Source organism: Macaca mulatta, chromosome 20 (assembly GCF_049350105.2).
Source record: "Macaca mulatta isolate MMU2019108-1 chromosome 20, T2T-MMU8v2.0, whole genome shotgun sequence".
NCBI lineage: Eukaryota > Metazoa > Chordata > Mammalia > Primates > Cercopithecidae > Macaca > Macaca mulatta.
Genome location: NC_133425.1, coordinates 73,767,598 through 73,788,714, shown reverse-complemented (window position 1 = coordinate 73,788,714; position 21,117 = coordinate 73,767,598). Strand labels below are relative to the sequence as shown.

General features: G+C 40.9%; 1 protein-coding gene and 1 pseudogene across 3 annotated transcripts in view; both read right to left on the bottom strand.

Moving 5' to 3' along the window:
* WWOX (WW domain containing oxidoreductase) overlaps positions 1 to 21,117 on the bottom strand; it is a 1,123,672-nt gene that overhangs the window by 840,872 nt on the left and 261,683 nt on the right. The gene's annotated exons all lie outside the window — the stretch shown is intronic.
* Positions 16,946 to 20,401, bottom strand: LOC144337946 (U6 snRNA-associated Sm-like protein LSm3 pseudogene; annotated as a pseudogene).

The window sequence follows — 21,117 nt, the reverse complement described above, 5'->3', positions numbered from 1 at the left end:
GAAAGAGAGGCATGATGATAACAAATTAGAAAAATAAAGCAACTTGAGAGTCAAGTCTAGGACAGACTGGTGTGGCTACTACTCATGAATTAACTGGAAAGAAATACATCTGAATCCTGTAAGATTATTAAGAAATTAAATAAAGATTAATCTGACCTTAAAAGTCTGTAACTGCTAAAAACAAAAAACTGAGCCTCAACTATGCACCAGCAGGAAGTGGGCTGATAGTTGCTAATTCCCCTAAGGAAAGTAACCCTACTCCAGATCCAGTTCAGATGGGACCATGGAGCATGATGGACAGAGTACTTCCCTCCAGAGAGCAGATTTAAGACCTGGGTAAAGAATGTTCTCTTACTACAAGGTTCTTTACCTCCCCAGCGTGATTCTATCATTGATTGTCATGGAGCAGCATGTTTCTCATTCTTTTCTTTTGAAAATGGAAATTTTACTGCTAATATTCCATCTCTACTCCACCTTCTATTGCATAGGGCAGCAGTGGGGTTCAAGGCATGAATAGGCTGCCTTCTTGAATGCCACAAGACCATAACGAACCATATCTAAGCATGAAGGAGACCCTAGAATTTGCACAAAATTAAAGAATTAAATGGGATTTTCAGACTCTGCCTTTGGAAGAAAAGTGAATGTCTTCTCTATGTGGGAATAAGGAAGCAAAAGGTATTTGGTGTCCAGATGTGAGAACTGTAATGGAGACTACCAGCCGTTCACAGAATCCCTGTGCCTTAGTTTCCAAGACACTCAACTAGATTCATTGCCCAGTCTCCTTCACAATTAGGCATAGCCGTGAGACTTGGAGTTGGCCAGTGGAATATAAATCTAAGGGAGGTACACCTCTTCAAGGCCTAGTCCATAAAACACTCACATGTCTACTTCCAGCCTCAATTGAGAGGCCAATAACCACTGTTACATAAGCCGGAAATAAATTAGCATTGTGTTAAGCCATTAAAACAACAGAAAATATTTGTCCTAGAAGCTATCCTTGCTTACCTAACACACGTGATTAAAACAGAGAAATATAAAAAGGTTAAAGATAAAGAGTTGAAAGAAAAATATCGGAACATTTTGAAAGTAGAACAGCTAGCATAGCAAATAACATAAAAATAAATTTTAGGCAAAATAAAAATAAAAAACACTAAAGATAAAAATGGATAATGCATAAAGGGCGAAACAATTAAGCAGGAATAGATAACAATCATGAACTTGCATGTGTCAAATAATACAGCCATAAGCAAAAAGATGAACTTATCTATCTTAGTGGCAGAGATTAATCATTTGTAATAGAAATAAGTAAAAGTAGACAAAATGGAGTATTTAGATAAAATGGTCAACAAACCATTAAAAGAGTATAAACCAAGTAAAAGAGCTGTGGAACACTACACATAAAAATATGGATTCTTTTCATACATTCTTGAAGTTAACCATGAGCCAGATCACAAAGGCAATTTCAACATACTTCAAATTCTTGTCATCACAAAGATCACACCTTTTTATTGTGACGCAGTTAAACTAGAAATTGAAAATAAATGGTTATCATCTTAAAATGAATAAGTTATATCCATCTGTAGAGAGTCAGAGCTAGGAAGTGGAAGCACAAGAAAATTGTAGTACAGTGATGTCACCTTCAACTAAAACTTGCAAAACAATGACATTGATGCTGAGGAGCTGTGCATATCAACTTAACTCATATACTTCAGAAAAATTACCTAGGTATGTCAAAGATCATGTTACCTACTCTAATAATGATTAGCTTGAATGCTAATTAAAGGATGAAGAACAGTGAAGAAAAAAGTGAGGATAACAACAAGAGATAATAAAAGAAAGGATCAACAAGTAAAAAAAAATCACAACAAAGACTCAGCAACTTGATCTCTAAATATTCTATGTCAGGAAACAAATTTTTTAGAAATGCAGGCCATCTTCCACTTTATGTGCATCTCAATGAAACAGAAATAGAAAACAAAAACAAACAAAAAAGAATAGGCTGAGAAAAACTGGAAGGGGGTTAAGAATGGATTGCCCAAAAAAGAGAAAAAAAGTTTAAAGTTTAAAAGTTTATAGAAGGACGAATACTTACATTAGCAGATGGTGAAGACCAGAATTTATCCCAAGGAAAATAATCAGTTACAAGGAAGGGAAACTTAGATGCCTCTCCCAGAATATGGAGAAAGACAGAAGATAGACACAGCAAGAAGATTAAAAAATCAGTAAGACAGAATCCATAATTATATCCTAATAATTACAGGTATACTTTAAGAACAGGACAGAATAAGAATAGAAACATTTAAAATCACATAAAAAAAATCAAAAAGAAAACATTGTAGATACCCCCAGCATACCTCTCTCATATATTTCTCTTCTTTTTGATAAAGAGTATTTTGAATTTGATGTTTATCCAATGAATAATATTAACGATGGCCAATTCTTATATAGTACTTACTATGTACTGAGCTCTGTTCTAAGAACATTTACATATGAATTCACCCATTTAGCAACTCTCTGAGGTGGGTGGTAATATCATCCCATCTTGCTAAGGAGGGAACTAAAGCAGAGGTTAGGTAACTTGCCCAAGATTTTAAGACAGTTACTTTTGGAGCAAAGATATACCCAGACTGTCTGGCACCTAGATCCATCCCTTTTTTTGTTTTTTTTTTTTTGGATACAGAGTCTTGCTCTGTCTCCCAGGCTAGAGTGCAGTGGTGTGATCTTGCTGGCTGCAACCTCCAGCTCCCAAGTTGAAGCAATTCTGATGCTTCAGCCTCCCAAGTAGCTGGGATTACAGACCTGCACCACGATGCTTGGCTATTTTTGTATATTTAGTAAAGACGGGGTTTCATCACATTGGCCAGACTGGTATCGAACTCCTGACCTCATGTGATCCTCCCACTTCGGCCTCCCAAAGTGCTGGGATTACAGGCGTGAGCCACCGTGCCCAGCCTTACGGTTTCCATTATGGCACTGTGCAGCCTATATCATTACTACATGATAGGCCATCACTATACACATTACTATACATATCTGTATCCACAAGCAACGTATTTGTTAGGTTTTAACAATTGGTTTTAATTGGATTTCTGATGGTGTTTATTAATCCTCCCTCCGAGAGAGACCTTTCTGGAGAAATTGGTCCCATAATAGGATGGGTAACAGTATGTAATGAAAATGTTTGCCTCTTTGAGCTTTGCCCGGACATTAATGAGCAATCAGTCCAGCCCCTCAATATTGTGGTAGGTGTATTTGTGTGGCCAACACAGGCCGGGTGAGCTGCCCCTCCTTGGTTGTGTGTTGTGCCTGGTGAGACTCGGCTGTGCCAGTTGCTGCCCACCCCTTCATTCTTAAAGTCTTTATTTTAGTTCTTCTCTTTATAATCTGTAATAAGTCTTCCAGTAACTTACTCAAGAAAGCTAAATGGAAAGCATTTCCTGAGTCTTTTCTTTTTCTACGTTTTTTCCTCTTGCTTGACACTTAAAAGATACCCCTGAGTATGAAATATGTAAGTTCCACTGTTTTCACTGCAATATTCTTCACTATCTTTTGGAACTTACTGTGACAGAGGAGAAATCTGACATCACTGTGTAAACTCAGAATAATGTCTAGCACACAGTAAGCCCTGAGCATACACTAGTTATGATGTTCCTAATTTTCCACATTAATGGGTTTTCCTTTAATGTACACACTTCCCAAGTTCAATGAGAAAACAAACTCTAAAGAAAAAGAATAGGAAAAAAAGGAAAAGAAAAAGGATAGAGAAAGAAAGAGCTGAGAGAGGAAGGGAGGGGATGAGACAAGAACAAGGGGAGAATGGGAGACTGAGAAATGCTGAGAAAGGCAGACAGGAAGTCTATGAGCAGCAGTAGATAGCAGCTGACAGTTGCACGCAGACACAGAACAGTGATGGGATGTCCCATCCTGTCAGTGCACACGTGCAGCCTGCTGGTTTGGGCAGCGGCACAGAGCCACATTCGAATCTGGCTCTGTAGTCACCTCTCCCATGGCCCAATGGGACAAATGAATCGCGATGGGTAATTTTGCCAAAACCCAGCTAACTTATAGACTGCATGTGTTGCAAAGAGCATCCCAGGCAGCATTAGAGTGGGGAGGGGAAGGGAGAGGACCCCACCTTACAAATATCCATTAGAAGCCACTTCACGATGGCATGCATGTTAATGCAGCCTGGCCTCAGTGCAAGCTCTCCCCGCCTCTTCAATATTTATAAAGAGCATCTTCCCTTTTCTCCTTGGCTGGAGGATATAGATGTTCTCCATGGGAAGAGTTTCTACCGCTTGCAGCCTGATGGGCTGGCCCAGAGCTTTTACCATATTAAAAAGAGGACTTGCTACATTTAGTATATCAGGAAAACCAAAGGACAGCACTGACTTTATGAGGTCACACTCCTTTCTGGGATATCAGGTCTACCAAGCATCCCCTAGAAGGGGATATGGGGGAATTGTGGCTGAAGGCCACATGTTCTAGTTAACCTAAGAGTCACCTGTCATCACTCATATAGGACCTACAACCTTGTCCTCTGTATAAATTTAGAAAATCCATTCCACTCATGTAAACTGAAGGCTTTTGAGAATGTACCCTCTGTTCACAGAAGGGGAGATTACAGACATGGCCTTATTTTACCCTACTGAGCCCTTACAAAGTTGACATAATTACTTCTAGTTTATAAACAAAACAAAGACTGAAAAAGAATGCAAAATCTGCTCAAAAATAGTAATTAGAAGCTGGCAGAAGCCAGACGCAGCGGCTCACACCTGTAATCTCAGCACTTTCGGAGGCCAAGGCAGGCAGATCACCTAAGGTCACGAGTTTGAGACCAGCCTGACCAACATGGTGAAATTTCATCTCCACTAAAAATACAAAAGTTAGCAGGGTGTGGTGTCACACACCTGTAATCCCAGCTACTCAGGAGGCTGAGGCAGAAGAATAGCTTGAACCCAGGAGGCAGAGGTTGCAGTGAGCTGAGATTGCGCCACAGTACTCCAGCCTGGCGACAGAGTAAGACTTCGTCTCAAAAAAAAAAAAAAAGAGGTTGGCACAACTGGGATGGTAGTCCTCCCTCCGTTGTGACAAGTCAATTCTCCTTCCAAAACAGTACTGCTGTATCCATGCCACTACCTTCTCCCCAGCCTGGAAATTATCCCTGAGCCCAGGAGATTATGAAGGGGCCACATCCATAAGTACTTCACTTAAAAAATGTTGTTCTGTCCATGAACTTAAAGCCTTTTACACCTTTTTTCTGTTTTATTCCCAGGGCTCTCCAATCTTTTCGCTTCCCTGGGTGACACTGGAACAAGAACTATCCTGGGCTGCGCGTAAAATATTAATACGCTAACCCTAATGATAACTGATGAGCTGAAAAAAAATGGCAAAAAAAAATCTCATCATGTTTTAAGCAAGTTTAGATATTTGTGTTGGGCCGCAAAGTTGTCCTGGGTGACATGTGCCCACAGGCTGCAGGTTGAACAAGTTTGATTTAGACCATTAAAACTGTAACTTTTTGGCCAGGCACAGTGGCTCACGCCTGTAATCCCAGCACTTTGGGAGGCCGAGGCGGGTGAATCACGAGGTCAGGAGATCGAGACCAACCTGGCTAACACAGTGAAATCCCATATCTACTAAAAAATATACAAAATTAGCCAGACGTGGTGGCAGGCACCTATAGTTCCAGCTACTTGGGAGGCTGAGGCAGGAGAATGGCATGAATCTTGGAGGCAGAACTTGCAGTGAGCCGAGATTGCACCACTGTACTCCAGCCTGGGCGACAAAGTGAGACATCATCTCAAAAAAAAAAAAAAAAAAAAAAAAAAAATTGTAACTGTTGTGATAGAAAAAAAAAAAAACTCCAGCTGATTTCAGCTTCTCTACTACATCCACCCCCCAGGCTTTGGATTAAACAAGTTTGACAACTGAGTCAGGTATGATAGGAACTGTTTCTGTATGTGTAGAAAGAAAATACTAACCCAACCACCTGCTCATCTTGACTTGACATGCTTTTCTTTCCAAATGACCATGAGTCCTCTAGAACAGGGACTGGCAAACCTTTTCTCTAAAGGATCAGATAGTAAGCATTTTAGATTTTTCAAGTATCTCCCAAATACTCAGCTTTCATAGCATGAAAGCAAAATTGACCAAAGAGGATATAGAAATAAATTGGCGTTCCTGTGTTCTTCCCAGTAAAACTTTATTTACAAAGCCGGGCACTGGGCAGGAATTCTGCCCTGAAGGACACAGTTAGTTGACGACTATTTTAGAATAAGAGTGTGGTCCCCTGAAGTCTAACAGACTTATAATTAATACTACGTTCAGGTTCCAATTAATGCATGAGAAAAAAAGGAGAACGTCATGCCATTCCTTAGAGTGTCTGTTCTTTCTCACCCACTATTTGAGAAAGTACACAGTAAAAACCAGCCTAACACTCTCAAACAACGTGAAGAGTTAAGGATGTGTGGATGGGCATAGGAGGGAGCATCTGTAAATACTTTGCCCTGGAAAATGTGTGTTCTATTAAGTAATCGAAAAGTTTAACAGTGTTACACTTCATACGTAACAGCATTAAATGTTTTCTATCATTCCACATGTCCTCTTAAACATGAAACCTTTTTTGAAATGCATTTTGGCATCTCTAGGAATTTACCAAAAATGGTCAGCAAATTGAAATAGGGGTTTCTAGACATTTCCCAAGTATGCCAATACCTGGGCATTTAGGGTGCTAAGAAAACACATTTTCCAGTGGGTCCAAAGATGTATTCCCTGATCAACTGGTGATACTTTCCTGAATCTAGGAAAAGAAGCTTCAAATCACAAGCCCCATCTTCACCACCTGGCACATGGGCATAGTATTTCTGTCCAGTTCATATACATTTATACTTCAGAAACTTGAACCAAAACAACAAAACAATGTTTCTCTAATGAAAGGAGAGCTGTACACTTCCCTCTTTACTGGAGAAGTGTAAGTTGCAAATGAAGACCCAGAAATTTGGTGGAGGAAGCCATAGAAGGGCATGCAGAAGCACACACACACGAAAAAAAGAACGAAAACAAGAAATAAGGAGATTGTTTACAGAAAAGTTACTAATGAGGCTATTTCCCATATACGTGGTAATCTTTTCCTAAATGATAGCAGTAGATACAGACTCCCTACCACCTTTTAGAGTCATTTCATCATGTGGAAACAATTACAAGCAACACTATCATACAGGGAATTCCAGGATCCTACTGGGGACAGAATGTATGGACCTTCCAGGAGGAATCTGAATTTTTTTGTCGCTATTGAAGTCATGTTCAATGTTGCCCAGATTCAGTTGCAAGCCTTGTTGGGAGCCACAGTTTATTGGCAGAATGCTCTGTGTGCCAAGAACCCCAGCAAGCACCTGATTTAGAGGGAAGTAAATATTTCTCAATAAACAGAACCTACTATCCAGCAGTAAAAAAAGAAAAACCAAACAAAAACATAACCACCAGCTGGCTCATGGCATTAGGTTCCTCCAGCGCTTTCAGTTCCACGGATGCGCTGAATACAATCACACTGATGATGTCAGGTGACACAGAGCCACCACTTGCTCTTGGCAGGGGCTAAACTGGGCACTTTGCACTAACATTGATTTCCTCCTTCATCCTCAGCATCTTCAAGAAGTAGGTGGCCGGGCGCGGTGGCTCAAGCCTGTAATCCCAGCACTTCGGGAGGCCGAGACGGGAGGATCACGAGGTCAGGAGATCGAGACCATCCTGGCTAACATGGTGAAACCCCATCTCTACTAAAAAAAAATACAAAAAACTAGCCGGGCGAGGTGGCGGGTGCCTGTGGTCCCAGCTACTTGGGAGGCTGAGGCAGCAGAATGGCGTGAACCTGGGAGGCGGAGCTTGCAGTGAGCTGAGATCTGGCCACTGCACTCCAGCCTGGGCGACAGAGCGAGACTCCGTCTCAAAAAAAAAAAAAAAGTAGGTATTAGCATCTTCATTTTGCAAGTGAAGAAATGGAAATCATGTAACTTAAACTCATAAACCAGATGGAGAAAGAATGTGAACCCAAGTCTAACTGGCCCCAAAGAATGATCCACAGCTCAACCCATAGTACACATAAAATACTATGACTTCAACTGTGACTATCACAGGCAGAAGAAAGGCAGGGGACTAGGAACATCCTTGCAAAGGATGAAATTCCAGGTACCTAGACAGAATGGGATGAAGACAAGAAAAATCAGAAAAAGGCCAAAACGACTGCATGTAGGGGAAAGCACAGAAAATTCCTTGTTCCCTCTTGCTCTCCGGAGATCCGTAATCATATGCTACGCTGTTCCCTGGAAGTGCAGACATACACAGGGTAGCACATTAATCCTTCAAACACTAACAGATGCTGGCAGGGATTTAGACTGGAATGTATTTACAAAGTGACAAATTATGTTCAGTATTATATATAGAGAGAAAGAGCACCCACAAACAGGCTGATAAATGTCAGCTGCAGTCATGACAAACAGTTTATTTTTATTATACTGTAACCACAAATGTTTTTTTCTTCTTTCTCATTTTTTTTTTTCTTCAGGAGTCCCAAAGATTTATTTGTTGCAGGGAAAAAACAAGATTATATATGACACAAAGTAATAACAGTAAGATCAGATATTCCGGGCACCCTGCCCTCCTGGAAAAGCTACATGCAGGCTCAACAGTGCTACTAAAAATGCTGCCTTCTCCAAAGCCCAGTAAATGGTTAATAAATCAGAACCGATACAATGCCTTGTAATTAGATACAGCCTTAGTTCACAGACTAACCAATTGATAGACAATATCCAATTCCCCCTTTAGTGGCTATCAGGAGAGTGGAGTAACTATTAAAATAAATTTAATGGCTGTGACAGGTAAGAAAATATACCAGAAGCTAAAGTGTAATCAGTATATCCAAACCCAAAATAAAAGTATAGTCTTCACTGCAAACAGGGTCGCTGGAAAGGAGGCTTACGGATGGAGAGCGACATCCACAGGCCACAAAGGGCAAGGTCACTAGCTCTAAAGGAACTTTCGACCTTGAAAACAAGACTGAGAAGGGGGGGTGTGGCCTGGGGACAAGAGAAAATGCAACCATTTATTATTAAACTGTTTCGAAGAATTCCTCTTGCCCACTTGGTCAGCCGGATGTCAGCAGGAGTGACAGGCATTCTTCCGGAAGCATCACAAGATGGCAGAGCAATGGCCTGGGGTCCTCATGCTGGGCTTCCCATCCAGGCCCCGCCTCGAACTCTGCAGGTGACCTTGGGCAAGTTCCTGCTCCCCAACCTCCTCCCACAGGACCTCACGGTCTCAGCTGTAAGCTACTGGGGTTGGATCTCATGGTATTACTAAGATCTACTCTGGAGTCCCATTTCTTCTTTCCAACAGGTTGAGGGTTGGCAAGTATAGGAGGGTTAATAGAAGAACATGAATGGTGGTAGTCAAGTATGTTAAGAAGAAAAGGGAGTATTTTACCTTCTGGGACTCTCAGATACCAATTTCTTATGAAATCATGGCAAGTTAAAACTCCCCTGGCCTGGAACAGTGGCTCACACCTGTATTCCCAGCACTTTGGCAGGCCAAGGTGGGAAGATCACTTGAGCACAGGAGTTCAAGAACAGCCTGGGAAACTTAGTGAGACTCTCACTACAATTTTTTTTTTAATTAGTTGGAAGTGGTGGTGTGCACCTGTGGTCCCAGCTACCTGGGGGGTTGAGGTGGGAGGATCACTTGAGCTTGGGAGTTTGGGGATGGAGTAGGCCATTATCACGCCACTGCACTCCACCCTGAGTGACAGATTAAGACCCTGTCTCAAAAAAAAAAAAAAAGAAAAAAAGCCCTCAAAAACTCCCCAAACTTGCACACACTCTAAAAGCAACATTTTAAAAATATATGGAATTGACAGGAATACATTTAAAGCCACAATTCACATAGCATGGTGAACACACACACGCGCGCGCGCGCACACACACACACACACACACACACACACAGAGTGACCACTGGATGGAAAGGAATTTTTACCTAATACTAGATAAAAAAGATTTTGTGGTGGAATATAGGTGTGGGTACCACTGTCATTAGAGAAAAGATAGAAAGCCTTCTCCCCTACCCATGGAACTGAAGACTTGGATATTGACTAACGCTGCGGAAGGAACCAGATCTTCCTCTGGGCATAGTCACAGGCAACCATCTGAGCAGGATGCCATTCTGACACTACCACCTCCTTTAGGCATTTAGGAACTTCGGAACCTCACTTCCCTCATCTTTGCAACCAAAATATTAGTATCTCCTTCGTAAGATTGTGAGATGATTACAGAAGATAATGCTGGTGATATATTTATCTACTGGACACACAGTAAGTTCTTCATGAACTGTGTCTATTCTTTTTAGGTTGAGGCTGTTTCCTGGAAACCCTCCAAGCCCCATCCAACCCTAAAAGAAATAAATGCCTCTTCTACAAGAATCAAGATTTTTTCTTGTCTTTTTTGCGGGGTGGGGTGTGGATAGAGGCTTGCTCCATTGCCCAGGCTGGAACACAGTGGTGCCATCTCGGCTCACTGCAACCTCCACCTCCCGAGTTCAGGCAATTCTGCTGCCTCAGCCTCCTGAGTACCTGGGACTACAGATGCCCGCCACCACGCCCGGCTAATTTTTGTATTTTTAATGGAGATGGGGTTTCACCGTGTTGGTGAGGCTGGTCTTGAACTCCTGATATCAGGTGATCCAACCTCATTGGCCTGCAAAGTGCTGGGATTACAGGCTTGAGCTACCATGCCTCAACTATTTTTTTCCTTATCCTACTTCACATACCCTACTTCACATCACTACTTTGCTGTGTCTCCTCTCTTGTTCTTTCTACAGTCAAGAGGGACGAGGCACACATCTGACACTAACATGCTCCCACGAGTTCAGTACCATTCCCTAGGCTAACAGCAGACCTTCAACTGTTCAAAACCAAGTTCTCAGCAGCCTGTGGCAACAGGACATAAAAAGTGGGGAGTGAGGAAGGATGCAGTGAGAAGAAAAAAATCACTCCATTAAAACAGCATCCTTCCTAGAAGCCAACCAGACAAAGCTGGAATGGTTTCAGCAACAGAATAAATGGAGGTATTAATGAATCAAAAACATAAGAGAAATACCTGTGAATCTATGCTCATATAAAGTAACTGAATCAGAAATCAACGAAGTAGGGGCCGGGTGCTGTGGCTCAAGCCTGTAATCCCAACACTTTGGGAGCCCAAGGTGACAGGATCACCTGAGATGAGGAGTTAGAGACCTGCCTGGTCAACATGGTGAAACCCCATCTCTACTAAAAATACAAAAATTAGGTGGGCATGGAGGCGTGGACCTGTGTATCTCAGCTACTCTGGAGGCTGAGACAGGAGAATCAACTGAACACGGGAGGCAGAGGTTGCAGGGAGCCAAGATCACACCATTGCACTCCAGCCTGGGTAACAAGAAACTTTGTCTCAACAAAAAGAAAAGAAAGAAATGGGGGAGAAGGGATAGCTCTTTCTTCAAAAGACTTCCAATTAGTGAGTGTAAAAAGAGTAAGAGAAATACATAGTTACCACTAGTCAAGCACCACAGCAAACACTGCTGCAGGCGAGATTCAACAATGGAAAGCCAGCAGGTGAAAGTTTAAGGAAAACCAGGCTGCTAAGCATAATCTCAAAACATCTCCCTTCAAATAATAATGAATTTCAAAGGAAAAATGAATAACATTACATTGGAAAAACTCAGCAGACATCACCTTAACCAAGCGATCAACGTTAACATTACCAGGGATAAGACAGATCAACATTATGTTCCACCTGAGGTAATACACTAAGAAAGACACTGCATCATTTTTATAATGTTCTTGCCAAAAAATGCTTGCACTCAGTGCAATGATGAGAAAATATCGAACAAATCAAAGCCTCAAGCTCAGGAAAGAAAAGGAAGTAAGTGAGCAACTATCAAAGATTGAAGGCTCCAAGCCAGGTGCAGTGGCTCAGGCCTGTAATCCCAGCACTTTGGGAAGCTGAGGCAGATGGATTTCTCGAGCCCAGCAGTTCGACACCAGCCTGTGCAACATGAAGAAACTCCGTCTTGATCAAAACAAATACAAAAATTAGTCAAGCATGGTGGTACATGCCTGTAGTCCCAGCTACTCAGGAGACTGAGGTGGGAGTACTGCTTGAGCCTAGGAGGTGGAGGCTGCAGTAAGCCATGATCGTACTCCAGCTTGGGTGACAGAATGAGACCTGTCTTTAAAAAAAAAAAAAAAAGGACTAAAGGCACCAAGGAGATACAACAAGTAAATATAATGTGGCATCCTGGACTAGACCCTGGAATAAAAAGATGACCCTGCGTTAGTGGTGAAATTTGAGTAACACAGTATAGTTAATATTTAGTACCAATGTCTATTTTCTAGTTTTGATTATTATAGCATGACTAGGTAAATTGCCAAAATTAGAAGACAGTAGAGGTACTGTGAACTATAGATACTTCTACAACTTTTTTTTTTTTTTTCTAGACGGAGTCTCACTCTGTCACTCAGGCTGGAGTGCAGTGGCAAGATCTTGGTTCACTGCAGTCTCCACCTCCCAGGTTCAAGTGATTCTCATGTCTCAGCCTCCCAAGTATCTGGGATTACAGGTGTGCGCCACCATACCAGGCTAATTTTTACATTTTTAGTAGAGATAGGGTTTCACCATCTGACCAGGCTGGTCTTGAACTCCTGGTCTCAAGGGATCGACCTGCCTTGGCCTCCCAAAGTGCTGCGATTACAGGCGTGAGCCTCTGTGCCCAGTCTATTTCTCCACCTTCTATGTGAGTCTAAAATTAGTTTAAAATAGCCCTTCATGCTAAAAACGCTCAATAAATTCGGTATTGATGGAACGTACCTCAAAATAATAAGAGCTATTTATGACAAACCCACAGCCAATATCATACTGAATGGGCAAAAACTGGAAAAATTCCCTTTGAAAACTGGCACAAGACAGGGATGCCCTCTCTCACCACTCCTATTCAACATAGTGTTGGAAGTTCTGGCTAGGGCAATCAGGCAAGACAAAGAAATCAAGGGTATTCAGTTAGGAAAAGAAGAAGTCAAATTGTCCCTGTTTGCAGATGACATGATTGTATATTTAGAAAACCCCATTGTCTCAGCCCAAAATCTCCTTAAGCTGAGAAGCAACTTCAGCAAAGTCTCAGGATACAAAATTAATGTGCAAAAATCACAAGCATTCTTATACACCAGTAACAGACAAACAGAGAGCCAAATCAGGAATGAACTTCCATTCACAATTGCTTCAAAGAGAATCAAATACCTAGGAATCCAACTTACAAGGGATGTAAAGGACCTCTTCAAGGAGAACTACAAACCACTGCTCAGTGAAATCAAAGAGGACACAAACAAATGGAAGAACATACCATGCTCATGGATAGGAAGAATCAATATCGTGAAAATGGCCATACTGCCCAAGGTAATTTATAGATTCAATGCCATCCCCATCAAGCTACCAATGAGTTTCTTCACAGAATTGGAAAAAACTGCTTTAAAGTTCATATGGAACCAAAAAAGAGCCCGCATCTCCAAGACAATCCTAAGTCAAAAGAACAAAGCTGGAGGCATCACGCTACCTGACTTCAAACTATACTACAAGGCTACAGTAACCAAAACAGCATGGTACTGGTACCAAAACAGAGATATAGACCAATGGAACAGAACAGAGTCCTCAGAAATAATACCACACATCTACAGCCATTTGATCTTTGACAAACCTGAGAGAAACAAGAAATGGGGAAAGGATTCCCTATTTAATAAATGGTGCTGGGAAAATTGGCTAGCCATAAGTAGAAAGCTGAAACTGGATCCTTTCCTTACTCCTTATACGAAAATTAATTCAAGATGGATTAGAGACTTAAATGTTAGACCTAATACCATAAAAATCCTAGAGGAAAACCTAGGTAGTACCATTCAGGACATAGGCATGGGCAAAGACTTCATGTCTAAAACACCAAAAGCAACGGCAGCAAAAGCCAAAATTGACAAATGGGATCTCATTAAACTAAAGAGCTTCTGCACAGCAAAAGACACTACCATCAGAGTGAACAGGCAACCTACAGAATGGGAGAAAATTTTTGCAATCTACTCATCTGACAAAGGGCTAATATCCAGAACCTACAAAGAACTCAAACAAATTTACAAGAAAAAAACAAACAACCCCATCAAAAAGTGGGCAAAGGATATGAACAGACATTTCTCAAAAGAAGACATTCATACAGCCAACAGATACATGAAAAAATGCTCATCATCACTGGCCATCAGAGAAATGCAAATCAAAACCACAATGAGATACCATCTCACACCAGTTAGAATGGCGATCATTAAAAAGTCAGGAGACAACAGGTGCTGGAGAGGATGTGGAGAAATAGGAACACTTTTACACTGTTGGTGGGATTGTAAACTAGTTCAACCATTATGGAAAACAGTATGGCGATTCCTCAAGGATCTAGAACTAGATGTACCATATGACCCAGCCATCCCATTACTGGGTATATACCCAAAGGATTATAAATTATGCTGCTATAAAGACACATGCACACATATGTTTATTGCAGCACTATTCACAATAGCAAAGACTTGGAATCAACCCAAATGTCCATCAGTGACAGATTGGATTAAGAAAATGTGGCACATATACACCATGGAATACTATGCAGCCATAAAAAAGGATGAGTTTGAGTCTTTTGTAGGGACTTGGATGCAGCTGGAATCCATCATTCTTAGCAAACTATCACAAGAACAGAAAACCAAACACCGCATGTTCTCACTCATAGGTGGGAACTGAACAATGAGATCACTTGGACTCAGGAAGGGGAACATCACACACCGGGGCCTATCATGGGGAGGGGGTAGGGGGGAGGGATTGCATTGGGAGTTATACCTGATGTAAATGACGAGTTGATGGGTGCAGCACAGCAACATGGCACAAGTATACATATGTAACAAACCTGCACGTTATGCACATGTACCCTACAACTTAAAGTATAATAATAATAAATAAATTTAAAAAAATAAATAAATAAATAAAAATAAAAATTAACAAAACACCAGGGAAACGGCTGTCCCTTAGAGTAGGTGAATGTCCTCACAATGTCTGGTGTCAAAATGCCCTTGCTTTTAGAAAGTAATGTTGATTGTTGATGGGGGCGTAGTGTTAGCTTTTGTTGATTTCTGTTGTTTTTAATGTGTTTTTCTTTTGGGGGAAAATCTTTCTGGCAAGCCTAAACTGGTATCCTCCTTTTTGTTTTCTTTTTAGAAAGTTTATTGTTTCCTGAAATTCAAAATTCTGAGAACTACTAAGCTCATTTAAAATTATTTTCTAATGATTGAACAGTGAAGGCAAATTTGCAAGATGAGTGTTGTTCCCTCCACAGAAAACTAACAATCTTCCAATCACAAAACTCATTCCTCATGTTGTTGCTGTGTCAAAGCATAATGAAGCCCATAGTCACCTCTCCCAGGAAGTCTTCCCTGTTCGTCCCAGGATCCGCACGGCACCATGCCTCATCTGTTTCTCACATCGAATTATGAGCTTCTTTAAATCAGGGCCTCTCACACACATCTCTCGTTGTCTCGTAAAAGGTTGTGATTTTGTTGCTGTTGATTTCCGCAATGAAAATTTAAGTTACTTTTTTTTAAATGTTCCTGGTATCTCTGTAGCTTTTGAAAAATTTAGTATGTTAATTACGTTTTTTCAATCTTGCTTTAACACATAAGCTATAAGATGCTGAAAAACTCATATTCTAACTCATTTTAAGTCTTTTTATCTTTCAGCTCCGAGATAGATTAAAAAAGAAAAGGTGTTTCATCGATTTCCTAAGTACCAACTACCGATCCTTTGTATGTTTTCTAAATGTTCTCCTTATAGCAATTTGGGTGCCCCAGTGATTAGTGTTTTAATAAGAATTAAGCACAGCAGAAAAAAAACTTAATTTGCAGATGCTACATTACTAATTAGCCCAAGAGCTTTAAAGGTTTTTATGTAAAATGCTAAAACTTTTTGTTCAGATCTTCTTTAAAACTGCAAAGAATATTGGAACAAATTGCCAAGCAAACCCAGGACTTCTTTTATCAATGAAATTGAGATACAAGCTCACCTAGCAAGTAAAAGAAGTCACTATAAAATGATAAATACACGATATGGTGAAGGTATAGGAAGGTATAGACACTCAGACACTGCTGGAGAAAGAGTACATACGGGAATAAGCTTTCTCAAGAAGAATTATCTATTTGCATTTAAACTTCTTATTTAGCCCAAGTAAACCAGTAACGTTGCTCATGACGGAAAAAATGGAAAACAGAATCTGTGCCCAGCAATACGGGATTAATTTAGTAAGTTATGAAGCTATAATGTAAAATCAGTACAATCGCACTGCCAAAGAGTATGTATTGATATAGAAACATGGCCACAATATGCCAGGCAAAAAAAAAAAATCAGACCACAATGCAAACTTCAACTTTATGAAATATAAATATATTTGAATTTTAAAAAGTCAGGAAGAACTACATAAAATTCAGTGATTGTTCCTGACATATGGAACTATTTTTCCCTCCTCATTTGTGTATCTCCAACTATAATTCATACACACACACACACACACACACACACACACACACACACATATATAAATTTGTTTTTTGACACGGAGTCTTGCTCTGTTGCTCAGTCTGGAGTACAGTGGCACTATCTTGGCTCAATGCAACCTCCACCTCCGGCCTCAGCCTCCTGAGTAGCTGGGATTACAGGCATGTGACGCCACACCCAGCCAATTTTTGTATTTTTAGAAGAGATAGGGTCTCACCATGTTGGCCAGGCTGGTCTCGAACTCCTGACCTCAAGTGATCTGCCCACCTCAGCCTGCCAAAGTGCTGGGATTACAGGTGTGAGACACCGCACCTGGCTATAATTCTTTTATTTACAAAAGTGACTATGTTATTGTGCAACCAAGAAAAGCATTAGCAGAGTTTAAATTTAATCAAATAGATACATTTTGTATGTGAGTGAGTGTAAAACACACATGAATGAAATGAATGAATTTACTACTGGTGACAGCATTTTTTTTTTCTTTTTTTTTGGTAAATACAAGAGGTTATCTTTCGGTAGGAGAATTGTTGATTAATGTGTTTAGAAGATACTTGACAATTAGATTTCTCTGTATTATTCAAAATTTTATCCGGTGCAGGATTTTTTTTTAAAAAAAACAAAGAACTAGTTGTAAGTGTATGCAGCAAGATGAGAAAGTTCTCATGCATATGGTGCACGTATGTGTGTTCTACCCAGGCCTAATGCACAACTCCACTTCTCCAGGAACAGGTCCCCAGGTGTATCGTTGACAAAGAGGAGTAACTGGCCTTCTCCTACTCAATGTGTCCACCGCTTAGCCAAGAAAACGGCAGAGAAGTCAGCCTAACCGAGTTTGTATCCCAGCTGTGCTACTGGTTAGCTCTTTGGATGCTGGATGATTAATTTACCAAACACCCAGAGATCCGGTGAAATGGGAGTAATTACAGATACCCAACAAGAGTGCAGCAAGCAATAAATTAGATAATAAATATACAGCACCCAGCACTGTGCCTGGCATGTGGAAGTGATCAATAACCAAAGCTAGTATTGATAATAACAATCATAACAATGATAATCCTATCTCCAACCCCACAAAGCTGTTTTGAACATTAATGATATGAAAATGTTTAGCACAGAATAAACAGTCCACAAATGTGTCCCAGACCACGTTTTCTCTGACTATGACCAATTCTATCCTTCGAAATCAAGGTTATAACATCACCAAGATAGTGTTGCAGGAAGGTTACAGATTGAAGGGACCAAGCCAGCCTCCTGACCACATTGATTGAATGAACCAAAATACAAACACTACTGGAAAGAGAAGCGGCTATACAGGGAGGAGCAAGATGGCGAAGTGCAGGTTCCTTTGCATTCTGGAGTGTGTTTGTGTGGTACTGAGAAAGGTAAGTACTCGTGCTATTCTCAAAGTCAAGTCTCAATGGAACCTAGCATGTTCTCTCTGCTAGTGGCTCCCATGCTGGCATGATACCACCATCTAGAGAACCCAGCTAGCAACTCACATGACCCCCTTCATAAGAAGTCCTGTCAAACATCAGGAACTTTACTGCAGTGACTCAAAGATTCAAACTAGGGGCCGTGAAGGCTCATGAGAAAGGAGAATCTATGCCTGGTGTATCCTGGCCAGCACCCCTGCCTGGGCCTTCTAGAAATCCATCCCTGTAATTTAATAAATGGATTTCAGCAAATCCAAGTAGTATTGAGGCAAAGTTATACATGGCCATAAAAAGGTAGGTGACATTTAGGAACGGCCATTTATAACATATCATGCATTGCAACTTTTGTTTCAGTTTTTGTTTTTTTTTTTTTAGATGGGATTCTTGCTCTGTCACCCAGGCTGGAGTGCAATGGTGCAATCTTGGCTCACTGCAACCTCCACCTCCCAGATTCAAGCAATTCTCCTGCCTCAGCCTCCAGAGTCGCTGGGATTACAGGCTCATGCCACTATGCCTGGCTAATTTTTTCTCTTTTTAGTAGAGACGGGGTTTCACCATGCTGACCAGGCTGGTCTTCAACTGCTGACCTAGTAATCCACTCGCCTTGGCCTCCCCAAAGTGCTGGGATTGCAGGCGTGAGCCACCATGCCCAGCCAGAATTTTTGTTTCCATGTGATAGCCTTTCAAAGCGCACCTCTCTGTCCCACTGCCCCACACCTACCTCTGCCACATTCAGAGCACTGGAGAGGAGGTCTAGGGTAGGCGACTTACAACAGACTAGAGATGTGTCATTATCTCCTTCCTTCCTGCCTAGGGACTTAGATTTTCTCACGGGTCCACAAATACACAGGAAAATTAAGCACTTTGAATCTCTACTACTTAAACAGGTTGTGCTCTTATTTTAAACAAGTTGAGTATTTTGAGTATGTGAAACAAATCAAGGTACACATACACTACAAAAAGAAATGTGTTATATATGTATATGTTACATATATTTTATATATGTGTATATGATTCACACAAATATACATATATGCACATTTATTTTATTATTATTATTATTTTTGAGACGGAGTCTCGGTTCTGTTGCCCAAGCTGGAGTGCAGTGGCATGATCTCGGCTCACTGCAACCTCCACCTTCCCGGTTCAAGCGATTCTTTTTTTTTTTTTTTTTAATTTCTGCATCTTGGTGGTCATATTTATTGGAAGAGCTTGAGAAAAATGAAAATACTGTTTAGCTTAAGAAGTTGTGAGTTATCTGCAAATCAAGTCATTTCAGGAGTGGAATAATCCCTGGAATTATTTCTTAATATCCAAACGTGTACAGGTGTTTCTTTTGAATGTCTTGTACATTTAGAGAAGCCACTGTACAAAGTCTCCTGTTTTCCATACCGGACAAATTCTTTGTTTCAGTCAACTCTCAGTGGAGGGGCAACCAGGACAACGCCATCTCTCCGGTCAAAGAGCATTGGAATATTCTGTTTTGTTGATTTATATATCTCTTCTTATGTTTCTTAATTTGTACAGTAGTCACAGTTTCTTCCACATCTCCCAAGATCATATGTAAATGTTGATCATAAGCATGTAGTCTGCCTCGAAGCTCTCGGCCATTTCTCATTTTCACATCAATTCGCTTGTCGAGGCTAAGCCTGATGAGATCCAGGGGCTCCTCTAAAGTGTTGATAGTTTGCTGCTGGTCTACGTCATCCGCCATGTCTTCTCAAGCGATTCTCCTGCCTCAATCTCCTGAGTAGCTGGGACTACAGGCGCCCGCCACTACGCCCGGCTAATTTTTTGTATTTTTAGTAGAGACAGGGTTTCACCGTGTTAGTCAGGATGGTCTCGATCTCCTGAACTCGTGATCTGCCCATCTCGGCCTCCCAAAGTGCTGGGATTACAGGCGTGAGCCACTGCGCCTGGTCTCATATATACATTTTTATCTATATACATACATATATGTATACATACATATTTTTGTATATACAGACACACACACAGGAGCAATTACTCAAGAGAGAAAAGCAGTTTGCTATTAGTTAGTATAGGGTGACTGGCAAACAGGAGCCTCATTATACTATCCTCTCTACTTTTCTTTTCTTTTGAGACAGAGTCTTGGTCTGTCACTTAGGCTGAAGTGCAGTGGTTCCATCTCAGCTCACTGCAACCTCTACCTCCCAGGTTTAAGCAATTCTCCTGCCTCAGCCTCCAAGTAGCTGTGACTACAGACATGCACCACCACTCCCGGATGATTTTTGTATTTTTAGTAGAGACGGAGCTTCACCGTGTTGCCCATGCTGGTCTTGAACTCCTGACCTAAGGTTATCTCCTCACCGTGGCCTCCGAAAGTGCTGGGATTACAGGCATGCCCTACCGCACCTGGCTGTCATCTCTATTTTAGAAGATATGTGAAAATTTAATCAAAAATACCAAAAAGTTTTTAAGACAGGCCATCTAGAAAAACCCATAAACATGAAAAATAGAAAACAAAATTTAACAGAATGAGAGAATATAATGACAAACATAATAGTTTACCTATTTTAAGAATATTCTTACATTGGACCACAAAACAAAATCCAAGTATTTATCAGGAAAAATGTAATAAGGAATTCAGAAAGATTAAGAGTAAAATGTGATAAAAAGCCTTAAAAAGTGGTTTGCGGGATATTTCTAAGCATATGAAAAATAAGGATCTCTTCTAAACTAGAAACGTTTTCCAGTTGTAATTGCCAGTTTATACAGTTTTTCAATACATCATCAAAAACCAGCATCAAAATTAAACTGCGGTAATGAGTGGATTAACGGGCTTCATCGCCATTAATGAAATAAAGTGCCTGAGTCCCTCTGGGAAGTCATTTGACAATATGTACAAAGTCTATGGGTTTCAGTCACATACCTATGCACCTGACAGGAAAAAAAAAAAAAAAAACTTAAGCACATCAGAAGACACTGTCTTCTCCCTCTGCCAAGCAAAAAGAGATTCATCCCTTTATTTCTGGTGGGGGTGGGGGGCACTGGGGTGGGCACCAGCAAACATTTCC